Source organism: Chiloscyllium plagiosum, chromosome 14 (genome assembly GCF_004010195.1).
Source record: "Chiloscyllium plagiosum isolate BGI_BamShark_2017 chromosome 14, ASM401019v2, whole genome shotgun sequence".
NCBI lineage: Eukaryota > Metazoa > Chordata > Chondrichthyes > Orectolobiformes > Hemiscylliidae > Chiloscyllium > Chiloscyllium plagiosum.
Genome location: NC_057723.1, coordinates 52,087,614 through 52,095,374, shown reverse-complemented (window position 1 = coordinate 52,095,374; position 7,761 = coordinate 52,087,614).

The window sequence follows — 7,761 nt, the reverse complement described above, 5'->3', positions numbered from 1 at the left end:
TTGGCCATGCTAAATTGCCCATAGTGTTAGATGTATTAGTCAGAGGGAAATGGGTCTGGGTGTGTTACTCTTCGGAGGGTCGGTGTGGACTGGTTGGGCCAAAGGGCCTGTTTCCCCACTGTAGGGAATCTAATCTAATCTTATCAAGAACCTTTCTCTTATTTAAATGCACTTGATGAACTAGCCTTCACATTCTTCTGCAGCAATGAATTCTACAGATTAACCACCTTCTGGCTGAAGAAATTCCTCCTCATCTCAGTTCTAAAAGGGTTTCACTTTGAAGCTGTGCCCTCGGTCTCAGTCTCTCCTACTAGTGGAAGTATCTTCTCAAGGTCCAATCTATCCAGGCCTCTCAGTATTCTGTAGGTTCCTCATCCTTCTCAACTCTATCAAATACAGACTAGAGTCCTCAAATAGAGTCATAGAGATGTACAGCATGGAAACAGACCCTTCGGTCCAATCCGTCCATGCCGACCAGATATTCCAACCCAATCTAGTCCAATACTCTTCATGTGACAAGCACTTTATGCCCAAGATCAGCCAGTGCATCCTCCCTTAGATTAACGTGAATAATGTGATCCCAACGCAGATCCCTGCAGAACTCCACCAGTCACTATTTCTGAAAATTCTGGAAAAGACCCCTTTATCCCTACTGTCTACCTTCTGCCAGTTAGCCAATCCTCTATCCATGCCAGTACATTGCTCATAACACTATGGGCTCTTCTTTAGCAGCCTCCTGTGCAGTACCTTTCCAGAGGCCTTTTAGAAATCCAAATAGACCATGTCCTTTGGCTCTCCTTTGTCTAACTTGTTCATTATGTCCTCAAAGAATTCTAACAGATTTGTCAGACATGACCTCTTTTCAAAGGTGTGCTGACTCCACACTATTTTACCATGCACTTCCAAGTATACTGCAATCTCAAATTTTAATAATGGACTCTAAAATCTTACCAATGACCAAAGTCAAGCTAACCAAACTATCGTTTCCTGTCTTCTGCCTCCCTCCATTAAGCAGAATTGTTACATTAGCCATTAAGTGGTCCTCTGGGATCCTCCCTGATTCCAGTGATTCCAAAAGATCATCAATGCCTCATCAATCTCCTCAGCTATCTTCTTCAGAACTCTGGAGTGTAGTTCATCTTGTCCGGGTGATTTATCCACCCTCCGGTATTTCAGAATCCCCGCACCTTTTCCTTAATGATGGCCACTAAACTCACCCTTTCCCCATGTCTCTTGAGAATATAGCTGGTACCTTCCACATGGAAAACTGATGCAAAATTCCTATTCAGTTCCTCCACCATTTCTTTGGTTCCCCGTTACTGCTTGTCCACCCTCCTTTTCTCACAGGAGAATGTAGAATTTTGTCTCTCCCTTACCTTTCAGATATCTTAAAAACAAAGACTTGCAATGTTCTTACTAATCTAGCTTACTCTCATATTTTATGTTCTCCCCCAACTTATTACTTATTCAGTTATTCGTTGCTGGTTTTTAAAAAAAATCTTCCCAATCCTCTAGCTTCCCAATAATCTTCACCACTTTTTCTTTTGCTTTTATGCTGTCTCTGATTTCCATTGTCAGCCAGTTGCCTGACCCTCTCCTTAATATGTTTCTTATTCATTGAGTTAGATTTCTGCAGGGCCTCCTGAATTACCCCCAGAAACTCCTGCCATTGCTGCTCCACTGTCTTCCTTGCTAGGCTTCCCTTCCAATCAACTCTGGCCAGCCCCTTATAATTACCTTTACTCAATTGTAATGTCATCAAATCTTATTCACACTGCTTCCTCTCAAACTATAGGATGAATTCTTTCATATATTAGGTTTACACCTGACCCCCTCACCCCACACCAGGGATTCTTTCATTCAAAACAAATCTCATAGGTAATCCACAAATTCCTTTTCTTGGGATCCGCTACCAACCTGATTTTCCCAGTCTACCTGTATATTGATGTCACCCATGAATGTAGTGCCTCTCTTACATGCTTTTATAATCTCCTGACTTATTTTCTTCACCACAACCTGATTACAGCCAGGAGGTCTATGCACAACTTCCATGAGGGTCCTTTTTGCTTTGTGGTTCCTCAATTCGACCCACATAGATTCCAAACCTTCCAACTCTGTCATTTCTTTGTGGATTTAGTTTAATTTCTTACTAACAAGGCAACCCTATGCCCATCTGAACTTTTGATAGGACATATATCCTTGGATATTTCATTTCCAGCCCTGATCCCCTTGAAGCGATGTCATTTTGATGCCCACAACATCTTACTGCTATGTTCAATCTGCACTACAAGCTCAATTACCTTGTTTTGCATACTGTGTGCATTTAATTATAACACCCTCAGTCCTGCATTGGCTGCCCCAGTTTTCATAGCTGTCCCCTTATCTAATGTGCCTCAAGTCAGATTCCTTATGCTTATCATACACTCCATCCTACATTTTCTTTGGTAAATTGTAATAACCTCTGCTGAATCCTCCCTCTTTAATCTCATAGGTAATCCACAAATTCCTTTTCTTGGGATCCGCTACCAACCTGATTTTCCCAGTCTACCTGTATATTGATGTCACCCATGAATGTAGTGCCTCTCTTACATACTTTTATAATCTCCTGACTTATTTTCTTCACCACAACCTGATTACAGCACAACTTCCATGAGGGTCCTTTTTGCTTTGTGGTTCCTCAATTTGACCCACATAGATTCCAAACCTTCCAACTCTGTCATTTCTTTGTGGATTTAGTTTAATTTCTTACTAACAAGGCAACCCTATGCCCATCTGAACTTTTGATAGGACATGTATCCTTGGATATTTCATTTCCAGCCCTGATCCCCTTGAAGCCATGTCATTTTGATGCCCACAACATCTTACTGCTATGTTCAATCTGCACTACAAGCTCAATTACCTTGTTTTGCATACTGTGTGCATTTAAATATAACATCCTCAGTTCTGTGTTTACTTCCACCATTCTAATTGTTGTCCCCTTATCTGCTGTGAGTCCTGAGTCTTTCCACACTCTGTTTTATTACTTGTTCTGGAAACTTTATTAACCTCTGCTAAGCCATACCAACTTCACTCTTTGCATAATTTTACATGCAACTGAACCAACACCACCCCCCCACCCCATGGTACACATACCCTCCACCCCTGCAAAGACCTATCCCCAGCCCTAATTACATTATTTATGTTTCTGATCCAAATATAATTCAGGTGGGGCCTGTCCTATCAGAACAGCTACCTCCTTCTCATGTACTAGTTCCAATCTCTCATGAATTCAAACCCATCTGAGCCACGCATTTACTCCTTTTAATTGTGCTGATCCTGTGCCAAATTGCTCATGGCCCAGGTAGTAGTCAAGAGATTCTTACTGTTTTGATTTTCTGCTTTTCAATTTAGCCCCTAGCTGCTCATATTCCCTCAGCAGAATCTCTTTCCCATTTTTACCTTTGTCGTTGTTACTAACGTGAACAATGACTCCCTTTCATAGCCAGATTTGGACAGATTGAAGTTTTATATTGCATTATATAGGATAAATGACCCAATCTGTCCATATACGTTTATGCTCCACTCAAAGAAACTCCACAAGTTCATAAGGTATAGGGGCAGAATTAGGCCATTCGACCCATCGACTCTGTTCCCATTTGATCATGGCTGACATGCTCCTCACCCCCATTTTCCTGCCTTCTCTCCATACCCCTTCAACCTATTACCAATTAAAAATCTGTCTAACTCCTCCTTAGATTTCACTGTCCCAGCATCCACCACCCTTTGGGATAGCGAATTCCACAGATTCACAACCCTTTGGGAGAAATAGTTTCTCCTCAATTCTCTTTTAAATTTGCTACCTCTTGTCCTAAGACTATGACCTCTTGACCTTTTTAACATCTTGAATGCCTCAATTTGATCTCCCCTTTTCTAGTCTTTTCACCTTTCCTCATTTAATCAATTATCACGTGGGTTTCCTCTTGGTGCTCCAATTTCCTGCCACAGTTCAAAGATGCTGGCAAATGGGACGAGATTACATTAGGATATCTGGTCAGCATGGATGAGTTGCACTGAAGGCTCTGTTTTTGTGCTGTACATCTCTATGGCTCTATGTGCAGGTTAGATAGATTGGCAAAGCTAAATTGCCTATAGTGTCCAGGGATGTGTACGTTAAGTGCATTAGCCATGGGATATGCAAGGTTACAGAGATAAGGTAGGGGGAGTTGGTCTGGAGAGTCTTTGGAGAGTCGGTGCGCACTCACTGGGCCAAATCACAGGATTCTATGATCCTTTATTCACATTTCCCTCTATGTTTGTCTATCACCCTCTTAAATGCATTAACACAATTCATTCCAACCACTCACATTGGTATTGAATTCTGCATTCTCACCATCCTCTTGGTGGTGGCTAACTTCAGTTGATGGTCTCTCGTCATGCTCCTCGTCATGGAAGAAAATTCTCTCTGTATCCACTATGTCAAAGCATTCATAATTTTCAAGACTTCCATTCAGTGTACTTGGTGGCATTTTCCATGAGAAACATAGACCTAGTGTGTTCATCTGTTTCTGATCTGTGTATTCATGCATTTATGGCTAATGTGCTGCCTTTGGGAGAAGACCACAGCTAGAGACCATTAGAGACAGATGCCAGAAAATTTAAAAAAAGCTGATGAGGCGTCTCTGAGCACAGCAAAAAGGAGAAGTAGATTGTATGGACTTGTGGGGAGGGAGAGATTTTGTCAGAAGCATTACCTGAGAGATAAATTAGAAGCATCCTGTTTTTGCTGGTCTGACATGCAGATCTGGGGACACTCGCAGCTCCTGGATCTCTTCCCCCAGATCCCACTTCTGGTTTCTCCGTACTTGGTGTACATTATTCCAGTAGTTTACTTTTACTTAATTCCACAGTCTTTGTAATTATCACTATCAGTATTAAGATGAATTATTAATATGATCACTAAGTATGATGCCAAGGTGTACAAGACTAATGGTCCAAATGTTGAAAATTTGGATTAGAACAGAATGAATGACGTGGATGCAATGGGCCAAAGGGCCTTTTAATGTGCTGCAGATCTCTATGACTGTTTATTTCAGATTTGTGGCACTTACAGTTTTTTTTTTACTTTATTTTGATTTTATTGCTGCTATTATTGCTTCCTTTGACTCTGCCCAAGTCCAAATCTCTCAGGTTGAGACAAATTTCTGAGATGCTGACTGGTCATCCAAATTTGGTTCATTTAATTAAAGACACAGTGGTAATGGTATTATATCATATCTGAGACTCTGAACATTATTTGATGTAATGTAAGTATGAATGTCCCTTTCGTGTGAAAATCATACTTGGTCTCATTTCTTGCTATGAGGAATATCAATGTCTTCATATTCTCTTTGAATGTATCTTCAGGTTTTCTGAACTTACTACATCTCAGTTTTCTATTTCCCTGCTGACCATAGCTTTTAACCTTCTTTCCCATGATGAAACTTTATGCCCTGACTTTAAAGTTAACAATGTTTTCACTCTGTGCCTACAATTATATGACAACCATTATTCTGTCCGTGAATTTTATTTAGTTATTCAACCTTCTCATAGTCTTATGCGGTTATGGATGGTTTACAAACAACAAAGAACAAAGAAAGTTTACAGCCCAGGAACAGGCCGTAAGGCCCCCCAAGCCTGAGCCGATCCTAATGTACTGTTTAAACCTGTCGGACAATTCCTAAGCATTTGTATCCCTCTGCTCCCCACCTACTCATGCATCTGTCCAGATGCATCTTAAATGAATCTACCGTGCCTGCCCCTACCACCTCTGCTGGCAACACGTTCCAAGCACCCACCACCCTCTGTGTGAAGTACTTGCCGCGTGTATCCCCCTTAAACTTTCCACCTCTCACCTTGAAAGCATGTGGCTCTATACTAAAACTGGTACATTTAACCTCCTTCCCATTAGCAATTCCACTGTCGAGTACATATTTATTCAATGGTGCTACTCCATAACTAAGTTCATCTCTGATTCTCATGTATTAGCGACTTCACAATCTTGACTGCTGTTTCAGCTTCTGTTTTTGACTTAAGGATGGAGTGGAGAGCTTGTCACCTGGTGATGCTGTGTCCAAAGTGAACTTCATGAAATTCTTGTTCACAAATTGAGGTCCATTGCCTGGGACTAACCCTTCAGGGAAACTATATGGCAGAGATCTTCTCAGTGCTCACTGAGTCTGCTGTGATTGAATTGATCCATCTTGAAAAATGGTTAACTAGAAATAAATATCTTTCCTCTAAAACTGAACAGATCTGTTGTTAGTTTTTTTCCATAGCCTTTATAGAATCCTCAGTGAAATTATTGGCGCTGTAGGCACTTAGGTGTATATAGTATCATGCCATAAGCTATGTAATCCTACATTTCTTTTCAAATCTTGGCCACCACACTAATACGCTCTTGCTCTGCACTTTGTGATACCTGAATGACCACTTGAGTCTCTGTAGGATTTCACATCACTTCACCTTTGGTGTATTTATTCTCTGATCATGCATCAATAAATATTCCATTATCATCAAGTGTCTTTGCTGTATTGAGTAACTCTTCAGTACTTTGGCTGCTGGACTATATTTCTACCACATGTGCACTCCTTGTCAGATTCTTGAGCTGCATAAATTTGTCTGAGTTTTCCCTCAGTTGCTAATAAAGTGTGATCACTGATATAAATTAGGATTCCACTTCTAGAAGAATACAGTCTTTGCTCAATTCCCTGCTGCCTTCAAGAGTCCATCTTTATTTACTTGCATCATGCCTGGAACATAGACTGTTCCACAGTCATACCGCATCAGCCTAAACCTGAAACCAAGCACCTGTTGAGGTATTTTTGAGATAGCTTTTGATCCCAATAATGTTACTGAAGGTTTGGTGTGGCCCATCTCGACTTGGAATTCCAGAGCCATGAAGTAGCTGTGAGCACTATTCTGTTGGTCCTGTCAAAGGCAATTTGATCCTGCTTTCTGTAAAGCTATTAACCGAATTCTCACAACATTCTCTTCCATCTTCATTCCAGAGTGTATTTGAACATCGAATGAAACTTGTGTGCAAGCTAAGTGTGAGAAATAAATACACGGTATCCAAAGCTGGAGTACATTGAATAAAGAAGGATATTGATGTGAAAACAAGGAAGAGAGAGGAGGCATATGATGCATACCAGAATAACAATAGCAATAGAAATCAGGAATGTATTGTATCCACTTTCTCTGAAAGACCTAGACAAGGGCATACATTTCTGTTCAAAACTATGGTATTCTGATTCCTCAGTTTATTGGGGACTCGATAGTTCGGGGCACAGATAGGAGGCTTTGTGGGAACAAGAGAGACTCACGTTTGATATGTTGCCTCCCAGGTGCAAGGGTACGTGATGTCTCTGATCGTGTTTTCCGGGTCCTTAAGGGGGAGGGGGAGCAGCCCGAAGTCGTGGTCCACATTGGCACCAACGACATAGGTAGGAGGAGTGCCGAGGATGTTAGACAGGCTTTCAGGGAGCTAGGTTGGAAGCTCAAAGTTAGAACGAACAGAGTTGTTGTCTCTGGATTGTTACCCGTGCCACGTGATAGAGAGTCGAGGAATAGGGAAAGAGAACACTTAAATGCGTGGCGACAGGGATGGTGCAGGAGGGAGGGATTCCGGTATCTGGATAACTGGGGTTCTTTCTGGGGAAGGTAGGACCTCTATAAACAGGATGGTCTGCACCTGAACCTGAGGGGCACCAGTATCCTTGGCGGGAGGTTTGCTAGTGCTCTTGG